Raw genomic sequence first — 16,811 nt, 5'->3', positions numbered from 1 at the left:
ACATATTGAGAAAGCTTGTTGTGTATTGGAAAAGTTGGTCCAGAATGGTCAACTCTGAGTCATGTCCTGGCAAAACTATTGGACTTTGAAGATAATGAAAAATTCCTCTGGGTTTCCAGTCATAAAAAAGAGGTTAGCAACGAACTTCTCAACAGCAACATACAAACAAAACAGTTATGGAACAAATTGAAAGTCTATGAAATTGTAAGCCAAGGATTTTATAACTATGATTTAATCCCAGAAAAAAATAACAACCATTCTAAATGCCACTATATTAACAAAAATTTCATCATGAAAATGCCATGACAAAGTAGAAAAATATTTAAACTTTTACCACAAAGAGGTAATCTCAATGGAAATAACCTAAAAATCAAGGCAAATGACTATCAACCCCATAGGAAAGTGGGCTAAAGAGATGAAAATAGAGTTCATGGACAAAGAAATGCAGATGACACACATATAAAAGATGTTGAACTTTAGTCATACAAAGAGAAATGCAAGTGAAATCTATGCTAAAAATTATAGTTACACTAAAGCCTTTCTCACCAAAATCAAAAATATATAATAGGCTCTATAGATTATGAGGAAACAGACACTTTGAGGCATTGCTGGTAAGGATATAAAAGTCCAAGAGGGAATTTGGCAATATCCAGCAAAATTTTGTATGCATTTATCCTTCAACCCAGCATTTAATTTCAAGGAATTTGTTCTAAAGATACACTGGCATAAAATATAAATGGTCATTTGTACAAGGTTAGTTACAACAGCATTACTTGTATTAGCAAAAGATTAGAAATAACCAAAATGCCTATTAATGGAGAACTGATTAAAGCACATGCAACAATGGAACTATCTCCAGGTTAGATGGTGTCCCTTTCAAGTCACCCTTTCCCCCAGAAGTCATAAAGAGATATAGAAAGTTTCCATGTATCAATATAGAATGACCCCCAGAATATATTATGAAGTAGAAAAAAAACAAAGGTACAGAATAGTATATAGAATAATCTATATGTAGAAGGAGGTAACGGGAAAGGTGCCAACAATGGAAGAGAGATTGCTCTAAATATAACTTGTTTATGTTTATATAATTTTGATCTTGTATATTTACATATTCAAAAATAAAATTAAAAGGTAGAAAGAAAAATCTAAAAAGGACCTGAAACACATTTACAGAACTACAGCATTTTGGTGACATAGCTCATAAGAAAAGGAACAATTTCTAGTGATTTTAGAATATAGATTTTGGGCTGTGCCTTCTTAATGGAATATATTCAGTATTATTGTTGTATTGCTATTTTTAACATATGTATATTTTTGGTAAAATAAGTGTTGCAAAAGTTGGTAATTGTTGAATAAAGTCTTAGAAGTTTATCAAATTTTTATTTGATGTATCAACTTCTATATCAACTTTCTTATAACTTAAATTTAATCTGGAAAGCCCTTTGACAGATTGAATAAAGTGGGAATGAAGTACAAAATTACATAATAGGACAGCTAACATTACATGTTATGTGGCAGGAATAGTGCTGTTCCTGCTTTATAGTGATACTAGAGGCCCGGTGCACAGACTTGTGCACATTGAAAAGAAATTAATTAGAAGGTGGCTGCCAGGGCGGGACTGGGCAAAAAGGGCCGGACATGCCCTGGAGCCAACCTCCTGTGGTCCATCCCTGGCCGGCCACACCTGAGACGCCACCAGGGCTCGAAGAGTGTCTGCAGAAAGAGCAGGGTCCCTCTGGCCGTTGGGGTCCCTTGGCCTGGCCTGAGGGGATCGGACCAAAACTGGCTCTCCAACATCCCCTGAGGGGTCCTGGAGTGCGAGAGGGCACTCTGCAAAGTTGCTGTCCCTTGGCAGCTCCTGCATTGAGTGTCTGTCCCCTGGTGGTCAGTGCGCGTCATACCTACTGGACGGTTGGCCAGTCGGCTGGTCACTCAGCCTTTTATATATATAGACTAGAGGCCCGGTGCACGAAATTCGTGCACGGGGTGGGAGTGTCCCTTAGCCCAGCCTGCACCCTCTCCAATCTGGGACCCCTTGAGGGATATCCGACTGCCCGTTTAGGCCCGATCCCTGGGATTGGGCCTAAACGGGCAGTCGGACATCCCTCTCACAATCCAGGACTGCTGGCTCCCAACTGCTCGCCTGCCTGCCTTCCTAATTGCCCCTAACCACTTATGCTTGCCAGCCTGATCACCCCCTAACCACTCCCCTGCCAGCCTGATTGATGCCTAACTGCTCCCCTGCCAGCCTGTTTGCCCCTAACTGCCCTCCCCTACAGGCCTGGTCACCCCTAAATGCCCTCCCCTGCAGGCCTGGTCCCCCCCAACTGCTCTCCCCTGCAGGCCTGGGTCCCTTCCAACTGCCTTTCCCTGCAGGCCTGGTCGCCCCAAACTTCCCTCCCCTACAGGCTTGATTGCCCCCAACTGCCCTCCCTTGCAGGCCTGGTCCCTCCCAACTGCCCTCCCTTGCTGGCCATCTTATGGTGGCCATCTTGTGTCCACATGGGGGCAGCCATCTTGTGTGTTGGAGTGATGGTCAATCTGCATATTACTTTTATTAGATAGGATAGAGGCCTGGTGCATGAGTGGGGGCCAGCTGGTTTGCCCTGAAGGGTGTCCCGGATCAGGGTGGGGGTTCCCTTGGGGTGTGGAGCGGCCTGGGCAAGGGGCCTGTGGTGGTTTGCAGGCCGGCCACGCCCCCTGGCGACCCAAGCGGAGGCCCTGGTATCTGGGGTTTATTTATCTTCTACAATTGAAACTTCGTAGCCTGGAGCGGAGCCAAGCCTTCTGCTTGCTCCGTGGTGGCAGTCATTTCTCTTGGGATTTATGTATCTTCTATAATTGAAACTTTGTAGCCTTAAGCGGAGGCCTGGGCCAGCCAGGGTGTGCGGAAAGCTTGGCTTCCTCTATCACCGGGGGCAACCCTAGCCTCCTGCTCTTTCCAGCTCCGTGGCTGCCGCCATTTCTGTTGGGCTATATTTATCTTCTATCATTGAAACTTTGTAGCCTTGAGTGGAGGCCTTGGCTGGCAAGGGCAGGTGGAAAGCTTGGCTTCCTCCATTGCCAGGGAAACCCAAGCCTCCCTCCTGCTCTCTGTGGCCGTAGCCATCTTGGTTGGGTTTATTTGCATATTCGCTCCTGATTGGCTGGTGGGCGTGGCTTGTGGGTGTAGTGGAGTGATGGTTAATTTGCATATTACTCTTTTATTAGATAGGATAGCTTTTGCTGCTATATCATTAGGCTCTTGCCCCTACCCATTAAGACTCATAATATTGGCCCTGGCCGGGTAGCTCACTTGGTTAAAGTGTTGTCCCAATATGCCAAGATTGCAAGTTTAATCCCTGGTTGGGGCACATACAAGAATAAACCAATGAATGCATACATAAATGGAATAACAAATTGATGTTTCTCTCTCTAAAAATCAATTTAAAGGTGGAAGGAGGGTGAGAAGAGATTAATCAAAGAATTTATATGCATACATGCATTGCCCATGGACACAGACAATAGACAGGTAAAGGCCTGGGGTGGAGTGAGAGGGGGTAGAGGGGGGTAAAAGGGGGAAAATGGGGACATCTGTAATACTTTCAACAATAAAGTAAATTAAAATAAATTTTTTTCGAAAGGTGAATAGAAATTTTTTTAAGTTAATTTAAAATAAATTACTATGCAGCATGAAAAAAATAACAGAGAGCCTCGTATATTGATGTGGAAAGTAGTTAATATATTGTTAAATTAAAAAAAAGCAGGTCATCAAGCAGTATAAAAAAGTCAGTTAAAAAAAAGACTCGTGATATTTTCCTATGAGGTTTAGAGCAGTTAAGATTTAAACAAGATTTATATTATTCCAAAGCCAGTGCTTTTTCTACTACATTATTGCAGGATATACATCATATATTGAGAAGAAAGAACATCAAAAACTAAATGTCCTATTTAAACCTGTAGTTGCTGCTCAGAAAATAAAAGATGCAGAACTACAGTTAGTGGGTTTGTCATTCTTCATGCAAGAGCAATATACTAAAGGAGAACAGTGTATGTTTTCTCTTGTTTCTGATGGTAAATTGTAAACACACACTGACACACACAAGTCCTTATATTGATTTTGGAGATAAAAATTTTACAAATGTTTTATTCATGACTGAAATTATTAAAAGATATGAATGAACTAAAAGTATGACAAAGCAGAAAAGGAAACAAAAACCAGTGGGCATGGGTTTTCATGATGCTGTTAAAAGCAAAACACCCTTCAAAGCTTCTCTGTGTGACACTACAAAGCTCTTCTAAGCTTTGCATATTCTTTTCATACTAGTTTAAATAAGTGTGTTTCCTCCTGTAGAAGATGAGGGCTATGTAGATTTGAGAGGTGCTAGAGTTTCCCTCACACAGGCCACACCTTCACATTTCTGCTTCCCCCTGATGATAAAATATTTGCATTCAGTTTACAACTACTTTTTAAAAGATCTACCACTGGAAGTTGTTGGGGTAGAGGGATAATCCTATCTTAATTTGATTTTTCTGTATAAGATTATGATAGAAATTTAATTTTATAATTCTACTGGTATATACTGGATAACAAAAAAATATGACAAATTTGCTGTAAAGATTTTCAAAATTAATTTTGAATCTTTTACTTTTTTCAGAAGCTGTGTTGGTCAGTGACTTTATTGAAGGCTGAGAGTTGAAATGAATTTGCAGATGACACACAATTTCTAAGGTAAGCTAATACAATAATTCAATCAAGATTGTAAGTGCTCTTAACAGACATGTAGACTATAGTAACATACTAAAATAAAATGTATCAAGAAAAAATATAATACCCTGATTTAAGTTTTACAAAACAATTGTAGAAGTATTAAATAGATTTCCATTTCTGACAATATAATAGGCTACAGATCACCGAATATATAAACTACTGATTCAATATTTTAAAAACCCTTTATAATTAATGGATGAACCTATAAGAAAACTGGGGCTAGAAACAAAACAAGTACATTCTGTGAGGTAAACAAGTGCTAAAGTCACTGAATACTTTGGGAGTATCCATGGATTTCTGTTGGCATAGAAACTTGTACATGGAGAGAAATGGGGACTGGTGAAAATTCTTTAGATTCTATAAAGTGTAGGGGGCCTGATCAGTGACCATTTTGGAGAAGTGTACAGCCCTAGATAGTGTTAAAATCTCCCTAAAAATTCCTGGTTACCAGCTTACGCTAAACTCCACAAGTAGAGTTTTAATTTAAATTGGACTTGGGTCTGTAATGCTCTTTGGTACCTGGCAGGAATTATCACAAATTAGCATTACAATAGGCCCATGATACTTTTTAGCATATTATAACATACAGGGTGGGGCAAAAATAGGTTTACAGTTGGGAGTACGTGTAAATACAGTTTATTCTTGTGTTACTATTTATTAATTACTAGAGGCCCAGTGCACGAAATTCTTGCACAGGGAGAAGGTGTGTGTGTCCCTCAGCCAAGCCTGCACCCTCTCCAATCTGGGACCCCTCGAGGGATGTCCGACTGCCCTTTTAGGTGGGCAGTTGAACATCCCTCTCACAATCCAGGATTGCTGGCTCCCAACTGCTTGCCTGCCTGCCTGCCTGATTGCCCCTAACTGCTTCTGCCTACCAGCCTGATCACCTACTAACCACTCCCCAGCTGGCCCAATAGTCCCTAACTGCCCTCCCCTGCCGGCCTGGTCTCCACCAACTGCCCAACCCTACTGGCCCGGTTACCCTTAACTGCCCTCCCTTGCCAGCCTGGTTGCCCCTAACTGCCCTCCCCTGCAGGCCTGGTCCCCCCCAACTGCCCTCCCCTGCAGGCCTTGTCCCTCCCAACTGTCCTCCCTTGCCAGCCTGGTCCCCCCCAACTACCCTCCCCTGCAGGCCTGGTCCCCCCCAACTACTCTCCCCTGCAGGCCTGATCCCTCCCAACTGTCCTCCTCTGCCAGCCTGGTCACCCCTAACTGCCCTCCCCTGTTGGCCATCTTGTGGCGGCCATCTTGTGGCCACATGGGGTGGCCATCTTTGACCACATGGGGGTGGCCATCTTGTGTGTTAGAGTGACCATCAATTTGCATATTACCTCTTTATTATATAGGATTGTATTTTCCATCTGAACAACTGGAAGCCTACTATTGCCTCACCCTGTGTATATACACACTGAGTGGCCAGATTATTATGATCTCTGAACGCATAATAATCTGGCCATTCAGAGTGTGTGTGTGTGTGTGTGTGTGTGTGTGTGTGTGTGTGTATTAGAGGCCCGGTGCATGAATTCGTACATGGGTGGGATACGGCCAGCCTGGCCAGGGGGAGGGGACATGGGCGGTTGGCCGGCCTGCCTGCTGGTTGAACTCCTGGTCGAGGGGACAATTTGCATATTAGCCTTTTATTATATAGGATATACACTGAGTGGCCAGATTATTATGCATTCAGAGATCATAATAATCTGGCCACTCAGTGTACATATACATGTATTTTATGATGTAAATGTAATAGTCATTTCTGCTATAAAACATGTTTTGAAAACACACATTTGTTCTAACATGATTAATATATTAGGGAACAGTATGAGCATAATGCAGATTTCTCATTTGCTCTTGTGCAGTTTCATTCATGAGAAACACTATGTGAATGCAGAAAACCATCCATTTGAACCAAGCCACAAGGAATACACAAAATGCACATATGCACACACCTACAACACCTACTAGCCATCTCAGTGTACCATATATTAAATGTTACATCCATCCATATTTGATGTTACAACTTTCCAGCTGATTTCAGATAACCCTGTTTCTACTGTTTCAAAATAACTCGCAAGTTACAACTCTTCTAATACCCACTTTCACAAGCAATGTGAGGTCTATTTCAAGATGAAGTGCCATACTTATTGTAGTATTTATATATTTTCTGACCATTTAACATGTGTAAAACTTTGCTACTGTTTTTATTAGGTTCCTACCTTTAAAAAATGTTTTTATTGATTTGAGAGAGAGAGAAACATTGATGTGAGAGAAATAGCAATCTGTTGCCTCCATCATGCACCCAACCCAAAACCTGGACATGTGCCCTGACCAGAAATCAAACCAGCAACCTTTTGGTGCATGGTATGATGCTCAACCAATTGAGCATACTGGCCAGGGCAGGTTCCTACCTTTTATAAAAAACTAGAGGCCCAATGCACAAAATTTGTGCATGGGTAGGGTCCCTAGGCCTGGTCAGATCAGGGCCGATCTGTGGGGCGACCAGTGGGGCAATCAGGGGGCCCCTTACTGGCACCTGCCTTGGCCGGCCTGATGCCATCCACTTGCTGGCCCTGCCCCCCACCGCCATGGCTGGTTGCCTCCCTCTGCGGGACGACCGGCGGGGCGATTGGGGGGCCCCATTGGCACTCACCTTGGCTGGCCTGCAGGGCGGGGTGGGGGGAAGCTCCTGCGTTGAGTGTCTGCCCCCCTGGTGGTCAGTGTGCATCACAGCAACCAGTCATTGCACCAGTCGTTCTGCCCTTCGGTCGATTTGCATTTTAGGCTTTTATTATATAGGATGTCTCTGACAAACTTTTTGAGTATTGAGCTCTAACCCCACATTCCCTATAATTCCTGTGGTTCTTATTGCATGATTTAATATAGCATGGTGATTTTAGCAAAAACTGGCTATACATGTTAATTACAGATTATTTGAAAAACATACATGAATACAAAAAGAAAATAATCACCAATGATCCAACATTAACATTTTTGTAATCTTTTCATGTCCATATGGAAGGAAATGTTTCTGTAAAAAATACAATAAAAATTTGAGGCACATATTTTTTACTAAGTTTAGCATCTTGGATTTTTCTAATGTGATATTTTATAATAAACATATCCTCATTTCTTTAAATATTTTTAAGAACATGATCATGATATTCTATATAGATGAATGAACTACACTCATTGTTTAGTAGGTATGCTTAATGCCCTATGCCTGTGCTGGTTGTGTGGACAACTGCTTTGTCTGGTCAATGCTCATGCCATATATAGTTCTTCATAGTATTCTAGTATGATCATTTGTATATCTGTGATGTCTGTGGTGACCTCTCTCTCATTTCTAATTTTGTTTATATGAGTCTTTTCCCTTTTTTCCTTAGTCATGGGTTTGACAATTTTATTCATCTTTTCAAAGAATTTGTTGTATTAATTTTTTGTGTAGTCTTTTTGTTTTCTATTTCAATCAATTCTGCTCTAATTTTTATTATTTCCTTCTGCTGACTTTGGATTGCTTTTGTTCTTCTTTTTCTAGTACTTAAAGTTAGGTTGTTCACTTTTGATTTCTCTTGTTTCTTGAGATAGGCCTGTAATTATAGAAAACTTCCCTCTTATTACTGCTTTCACTGCATCCCAGAAGTTTTGATATGTTGTCTTATCATTCTCATTTGTCTCTATATATCTTTTGATCTGACCTTTTATTTCATCTTTGACCAAGTTATTTTTTAGCAGTATGTTGTTTAATCTGTAAGTATTTGTGGGTTTCTTTACTTTCTTTTTGCAGTTGATTTATAATTTCAAGGCATTGTGGTCAGAGAATATGCTTGTATAATTTCAGTCTTCTTTAATTTGTTGATGTTAGTTTTGTGACCCAACATATGGTATTTCCTTGAGAATGTTCTGTGTGCATTGGCAAAGAATGTATAATCTAATGTTCTATGATGAAAGGCTTTGTAAATGTGAATTATGTCTATTTGGTCTAGTGTGTCATTTAAGGCCAAAATTTCTTTAATGATTTTCTGTCTGGATGATCTGTTTAGAGCTGTCAATGGAGTATTAAGGTCTCCAACTATGATTGTATTTTAATCTGTTTCTCTCTTTAGTTCTGTGAGTAGTTGTTTTATATTTTTATAAACAGGGGACCCCCAGCTCGCTCTGATCGCCCGGCTCTGTAGTATTCCATTTTGTAGATGTAACACAGTTTTCTAATCCACTCATCTGCTGATGAGCATTTAGGCTATTTCCAAATCATAGCTATTGTAAAGTGTGCTGCTATGAACATAGGGGTGCATATATCTTTTCTGATTGGTGTTTCTGTTTTCTTGGGATATATACCTAGAAGTGGTATTACTGGGTCAAATGGCAGTTCCATTTTTAGTTTTTTGAGAAAACACCACACTCTTTTCCATAGTGGCTGCACCAATCTGCATTCCCACCAGCAGTGAAGAAGGGTTCCTTTTTTCTCCGCATCCTCTCCAGCACTTCTCGTTTGTTGATGATAGCCATTCTGACAGGTGTGAGATGGTACTGCATTGTTGTTTTGATTTGCATCTCTCGGATGATTAGTGACTTTGAGTATGTTTTCATATGTCTCTTGGCCTTCCTTCTGTCTTCTTTTGAAAAGTATCTATTTAGGTCCATTGCCCATCTTTTGATTGGGTTGTTTATCTTCCTTTTGTTAAGTTGTATGAGTTCCCTGTAAATGTTGGAGATTAAACCCTTATTAGTGATAACATTGACAAATATGTTCTCCCACGCAGTGGGCTTTCTTGTTGTTTTGTTGATGGTTTCTTTTGCTGTACAAAAGCTTTTTATTTTGATGGAGATTTTAATGATGTTGATTCTACCAATTCATGAACATGGTATATTCTTCCATTTGTTTATGTCTTCCTCTATTTCTTTTCAACGTCCTGTAATTTTACAGACCCTTTACCTCCTTGATTAAATTTATGCCTAGGTATCGTAATTTTTTTGTTGTGATGGTAATTGGGATTGTTTTTTTTTTTAGTTTCCCTTTCTGTGAGTTCGTTATTAGTGTATAAAAAAAGCCATTGACTTCTGGGTGTTAATTTTATATCCTGCCACATTGCCGAATTCACTTATCAAGTCTAGTAGTTTTTTGATGGAGTCTTTAGTGTTTTCTGTGTACAATATCATGTCATCTGTGAATAATGACAATTTCACGTCTTCTTTTCCAATTTGGATGCCTTTTATTTCTTCTTATTGTCTGATTGCCATGGCTAGTATCTCCAGTACTATGTTGAACAGGAATGGTGAGAGTGGGCATCCCCTGTTCTTAGGGGAAATGATTTGTTTTTGCTCATTGAGTATGATGTTGGCTGTAGGTTTGTCATATATGGCTTTTATTATGTTGAGGTATGATCCTTCTATTCCCATCTTGCTGAGAGTTTTTATTAAGAAAGGGTGTTGGATTTTGTCAAATGCTTTTTCTGCATAAATGGATATGATTATATGGTTTTTATCTCTCAATTTGTTTATGTGGTGTATCACGTTTATTGATTTGTGGCCATTGTACCATCCTTGCATCACTGAAATAAATCCTACTTGGTCATGGTGTATGATCTTTCTAATGTAATGCTGGATTCGATTTGCTAGAATTTTGTTGAGAACTTTGGCGTCTATGTTTATGAGGGATATTGGCCTATAATTCTCTTTCTTTGTATTGTCATTATCTGGTTATGGGATTAGGGTAATACTGGCTATGTAGAAAGAGCTCAGAAGTCTTCCTTCCTTTTGAATTTTTTGGAATAGTCTGAGGAATATAAGTTTTAGTTCTTCCTTGAATGTTTGATAAAACTTCCCTGTGAAGCTGTCTGGTCCAGGGATTTTGTTTGTTGGAAGTTTTTTTGATTACTGCTTCAATTTCTTCCATAGTTATCGGCCTATTCAGATTTTTTTATTCTTCCTGGTTGAGTTTTGGAAGGTTGTATTTTTCTAGGAATATGTCCATTTCTTCTAGGTTGACCATTTTGTTGGAATAGAGTTGGTCATAGTATTTTTTTTAATGATTCTTGGTATTTCTGTTGGGTCTGTTGTTATTTCACCGCTTTCATTTCTGATTTTGTTTATTTGGGTCCTCTCTCTTTGCTTCTTGCTGAGTCTGGCTAGAGGTTCATCTATCTTGTTTATACTTTCAAAGAACCAGCTCTTGGTTTCATTGATATTTTGTTTTTTCTTTTTTTTGGTCTTTATGTCATTTATTTCCACTCTGATTTATATTATTTCCTTCTGCACACTCTTGGCTTTTCTTGTTGCTCTCCTTCTTATTCTTCAAGTTGAAGAGTTAGTTGGTTTATTACCTGTTTTTTTTGCTTTTTTTTTTTTTTTTTGAGATAGGCCTGTAGAACTATGAATTTCTCTCTCAAGACTGCTTTCACTGTGTCCCATAGATTTTGGATTGTTGTGTTTTCATTGTCATTTGTTTCCAGCATGCTTTTTATTTCTTCTTTGATCTCTTTGGTAACCCAATCATTGTTTAATAGTATGCTATTTACTCAGCCTCCAAATGTTTGAATTTTTGTGATTGTTTTTATTGTAGTTGATTTCTAATTTTTTGCCATTGTGATCTGAGAAGATGCTTGATATGATTTCAATCTTCTTGAATTTGGAGAGACTTTGCCTGTGTCCCAATATGTGGTCTATCTTTGAAAATGTCCTATGTGCACTGAGAAGAATGTATTTTCTGTAGCTTTGGTGTGGAATGTTCTGAACATGTCGATTAAGTCCATCTGATCTAGTGAGTTATTTAGGATTGCTGTTTCTTTGCTGATTTTTTTGTCTAGAGGATTTATCCAGTGATGTTAATGGGGTATTAAAGTCTCCTACTATGATTGTATTGCTGTAAATCTCTCCTCTGATATCTTCCAGAAGTTTTTTTAAATGTATTTGGGTGCTCCTGCATTGGGTGCATATATGTTTACCAGAGTTATATCCTCTTGCTGTATCGATCCTTTTAGAATTATGAAGTAGCCTTCCTTGTCTCTTTTTATGGTCTTCACTTTGAGGTCTGTTTTGTCTGCTATAAGTATTGCTATCCCAGCTTGTTTTTCATTTCCATTTGCCTGAAATATGTTTTTCCATCCCTTCACTTTCAGTCTGTGTAAGTCCCTTGTTCTGACATGGGTCTCTTGTAGACAGCATATATATGGGTCATGTTTTCTTATCGATTCAGTCACTCGATGTCATTTAATTGGAGCATATAATCCATTTACATTTAATGTTATTATTGACTAGAGGCCCGGTGCACGAATTCGTAGGGTCCAGCTGGCCTGCCCCAATGGTGGCCCATTGGTATGTTTTCCACACTTCTTTCCTCTTCCTCTTTTTTTTAAAGCTATGTGTCTTTATTTTGGGAGCTTTGCATGGTTACCATTAGGTTTATGAAAAATAAAGTTGTATACATATAATTTTTTTTTCTTTTGAGTGCATCTGATCTCAATTCACCTTTGCCAGTTCAGACCATTAACCCTTCACCTTTTATGTTTTTGTTGTCCCAAATTATCCCTGTTCATGCTGTAAGTTTTTGGTGATCTTACTCATAGTGTTTTGACCTTATGTTCTTTGTTTCCAGTAGAATAATTCCCTTGATTATTTCCTGCAATAGGTTTCCTAGTGATAAATTCCCTCACACACACATGCACACACACACACATTTATTGTTCTTGGCTGATACTTCTTTGCTTTCAGTCATTTGAGTATTTGGTTCCACTCTCTTCTGACTTGTAGAGTTTCTCTTGAGAAGTTGGATGATATTCTATAGGTTTTGTAAGTCACCTCCTTCTTTTCCCTGGCTGCTTTGAGAATTTTTCTTTGTCATTAATTTTTTACTGTTTAATCCAATGCACCATGGAGAGGGTCTCTTTGGATTGAGGTAACTAGTTGTTTTGTTTGCTTCTTGGATTCAAGTATCTAGTGTATGTGTGTGTGTATGTTTATTGATTTCAGAGAGGGAGAGAGAGAATAGAAACATCAATGATGAGAGAGAATCATTGATTAGCTGCTTCCTGCACACCCCATACTGAGGGTTGAACCTTCAACCGGGGCATGTGCTCTGACCAGGAATCAAACCGTGACCTCCTGGTTCATAGGTCAATACTTAACCACTGAGCTACACTGGTGGGGCTCGAGGATCTAGTTCTTTCCATAGAATTGGGAAGTTCTCATCTACTATTTGCTTTAATTGACTCTCCATTTCTTTTCCCCTCTCTTCTTCTTCTGGTAGGGATATAATTCTTATATTGCTTTTCCTGATGGAGTCCAGTAGTCCTCATAGAGTTCTTTCTTTTTTTTTTATGCTCAGGTCTCTTTCCTTCCCTTTGTCTCATTTCTATATTCCTATCTTCGATGTCACTAATCCTTTCCGCCATATGCTTAGTAGTTTGCTCCTAATCTCCTTAATTGCGTGCTTCATTTTTAAGATTTCTAATTAGTTTGTTTGTTTGTTTATTTATTTATTTATTTTAATCCTTATCCGAGGATATTTTTTCCCATTGATTTCTAGAGAAAGGAAGGGGAGGAGGAGGGGGAGAGAAAAGAAAAAAAAAAACAACAGTTGAAGTACTGAGGAAGAAATCACTAAGAAGTTGTTGGAAAAAAAAATAATATGAAGTGATATCAAAAAATTGCAAATAAAGTTTCAAAACATATAATAGAGAACTGAAATGTATAAGTATGTCACAATTTATATTTATATAGTATATGAGGCCCCTAGAGCCATAAGAAATGCAAAAAATTCACTGTTAATAACTCATTCTCGAATTTCCCCCCTTAAAAATCAAATTGCCCCCCTGTGAGGTGTGTGCCCCACTTTAGGAACCACTTGTCTAACCATACTAATATACTATATTGTATTATTGACCTTTATCTAGCAGCTTTTTCTGAAGAGGTTTTTCTATTATTTTTCCAGTAGGTGGTGCTCAATCACAAGATATTTACCTCTGTGACCTCCCAGAGTTGCTCTCCTTAGCTTCTGTCAGACAGTACAGCCCCACTGCTTTGGGGTGGGGTTTGTTTTACCCTCACTGTAATGGCAACTCGGGAGAGTACCCCCCAGTCACCCCACCTAGGGATCAATCAGAGAGGGAAACAATTGCAATTGCAATTCTACTGCAGTAGCTCTCAGTTTGCCGGTAATATGCTTCTCGATCTGACACCCGCCAGTGTGGCTCAGTGGTAGAGGAGAGTTTTGGGAGTCCAAGGGGTGGCAGTGCTCCGTGGCTCCATTTCTTTGTCTGAAACATCACCACCCAATAGCGGACAGCCACGGCAGAACCCCTATGCTGTGTCCTTGCCCGGGTGGCTCTGTTGGCTTGGCTGTTGTTCGCACTGCTCACCCTGCTGGAGAGCCCACTGAAACTCTCATTTTCTCCCAGCCCATGGAAGACCTGCTACCACTGGTTTCTTCCCTTCTCCGACTGATTGCCAGCCCCTGGCTGCAGGGCTGCGTACGTGGCCATTTGAGTTTTCCTCCCTTCTTGCCTCCCTGTTTATTCCCGGTTGCCCATCTTTAGACACTTCAATGCATGGGTCTCTCAGGCCTGCTTCTATATTGACAGGGAGTCCTTAGTTGAGTTATAGTTGGTCAACTTGTTAAAGTTTCAAGGGGAGAGGCCGAGTGGATGTCTCATGCCAATATTCCTCTGATCAAGGTTCTTTAAAAAAAAATTTTTTTTAAATTGATTTCAGAGAGAAAAAGAGAGTGAGAGATAGAGAAACATCAATGATGAGAGAGAATCATTGATTGGCTGCCTCCTGCACACCCCCTACTGGGGATCAAGACTGCAACTGGGCATGTGCCCTTGATGGGAATCAAACCCAGGACCCTTCAGTCCCCAGGCCTACGCTCTATCCATTGAGCCAAACTGCCTAGGGCTTACCAAGGTGTTTTTTTTTTTTTCATTTTCAAGTATTATGAGGGTTTTTAAAAAAGAACCTTTACTTATCCCTTGAAGAGATTTTAAGGGATTTTATCATCTTGTGTCCAGAGGATGAAGCTTGTACTGTGTCTCCTTTGATAATTTATTGATTTCTTTGTGGTCTATTATAAGATCACTTTTTGTGATTCCTTTGTATGCATCTTAAAAATGGTGTTTAGCAGGTATCAAATATAAACTATACGCAACCATAGGTACTCAGTGTTATTATATATTTTGAATACCATGTCTTTATTTTGTGGCTTAGAATCATAGTAAATATAACATGTCCCAATTTGAAAGTAATTTATGAAAATTAACCTTGTAGTTATTCTAAGTATCTACACCCCCATTATAAATTCTGAATTTCTTCAGTCATTTCAGAACTCTTTCAGTGTAATTTTAGACTCAGCAAGATACTAGGCACTTAATTCCTTTTAGTGGTTTGGGATAATCTCCATTTCTTTAAAAATGGGAAATAGCCTAACCGGGTTGGCTCAGTGGATAGAGCGTCGGCCTGCGGATTCAAGGATCCCAGGTTTGATTCCGGTCAAGGGCATGTACCTTAGTTGGGGGCACATCCCCAGTAGGGGGTGTGCAGGCAGCAGCTGATTGATGTTTCTCTCTCATCGATGTTTCTAACTCTCTATCCCTCTCCCTTCCTTTCTGTAAAAAAATCAATAAAATATATATATTTAAAAAATAGGAAATAAAACTCTAGCCCTGGACAGTGTGGCTCAGTGGTTGGGCATCGTCCTTGCATGGAAAGGTTGCCAATTTGATTCCCTGTCACGGCACATGCCACGGTTGTGGGCCTGATCCCTGGTAGGGGGCATGCAGGAGGCAGTCAGTCAATGTTTCACTCTCACATTAATGTTTCTCTCTCTCTCCTATCTTCCTCTTTCTCTCTATAAAAATCAATAAAAGTATTTTTAAATGAAAAAAAAAAACCCTCTAAATTTTACAAAACTACCAATTAAAGGAATAATCAGCAGACTAGTCTTCTTATGTGTTAAGATGTGAATTACCTTATAATATATTTGAATTTTAAAAGTCTAAGTGAACTAGATTAAGAAACATGTGTATATAAATATATAAATCTGCTTATACCATTCATATGCATTTAAATAAAAATGTGCATATTAGGAAATATGTATTAAATGTATGATATATAGATTAAGAAGTAATCCAAGCTTTATTTTCTTGTGTTTTTTTTTAAGGATTGTAAACAACTGTTTAAAGATATTTACCTTGCCCTAGCATGTTTGGCTCAGTGGATAGAGCATTGGCTTGCGGACTGAAGGGTAGCAGGCTTGATCCCCAGTTGGGGGCATGCAGGAGGTAGCCGATCAATGATTTTCTCTCATCATTGATGTTTCTATTTCTCTCTCCCTCTCCCTTCCTCTCTGAAATCAATGAAAAAATATTTTTAAAAAATTTAAAAAATAAAGATATTTACCTTTTATTTTATTTAAGCTCATATTCTTAGATGTATTTCAGTTTTTCAGAGAGTAGGATTAAAATAATAATAAGGCTAATAACTAATTTTATCATGTCTGTAATTGGGACATTGGTCATCAGAAGAACCCAAGAATTTTGATTGGTAATAAATAGTAGGAGACAGAGAGCCTAAAAATCTTTGGAGCTAAGGAGTTAGAACAGAATACTCTAAAACAGGCTCTAACTAGCATTTTCACAGATCAGCACATATTCAAAGCTGAGTACATTGCCTCCTAATTCCAAAGACTCCTACAAATGCTACCTAACCTTGTCATCAACCATCTCACTCAGCTTTCTACCTAATTCCTCATTCCCGAACCTTACAAAGAGATCGATAATTTTAAGATATTTTACTCTGTAATGTGTATAGTAATGAAAAAAATTGTAGCCTTTAGCTTTTTAAATTTTCATTGAAGAGGTATTATACATCCTGACCAATAATGCTTATATGTGTGTGATGGGCGGTGGGGGGAGCAGACTTTCTAAACAAAATAATTACATTAGGTTTGCAAGTGCAGATTTATGTATGTATGTATGTATATATGTATGTATGTATGTATGTATTTATTTTAATCCTCACCCAAGGATATCCTTATTGATTTTAGAGAGGGGGGGAGGGAAAGAAAGAGAAA

The 16,811-nt window shown here is 39.2% G+C and overlaps 1 protein-coding gene across 14 annotated transcripts in view; it reads left to right on the top strand.

Moving 5' to 3' along the window:
- CAB39L (calcium binding protein 39 like) overlaps nucleotides 1-16,811 on the top strand; it is a 179,029-nt gene that overhangs the window by 23,680 nt on the left and 138,538 nt on the right. For 9 of the 14 annotated variants that reach the window (XM_080661939.1, XM_080661938.1, XM_080661937.1 and 6 more), the window contains exon 2: nucleotides 4,638-4,711. The gene's annotated coding sequence lies outside the window, so the exon portion shown is untranslated. Of the gene's footprint in view, nucleotides 1-3,432; nucleotides 3,512-4,637; nucleotides 4,712-16,811 lie in introns of all 14 variants that reach the window. The other 5 variants (XM_080661925.1, XM_080661933.1, XM_080661940.1 and 2 more) reach the window with 1 other exon arrangement.

This window comes from Plecotus auritus (genome assembly GCF_963455305.1).
Source record: "Plecotus auritus genome assembly, chromosome: 3".
Lineage (NCBI taxonomy): Eukaryota > Metazoa > Chordata > Mammalia > Chiroptera > Vespertilionidae > Plecotus > Plecotus auritus.
Note: the sequence above shows the minus strand (reverse complement) of the source record. Positions and strands in the feature narration are given on the sequence as shown.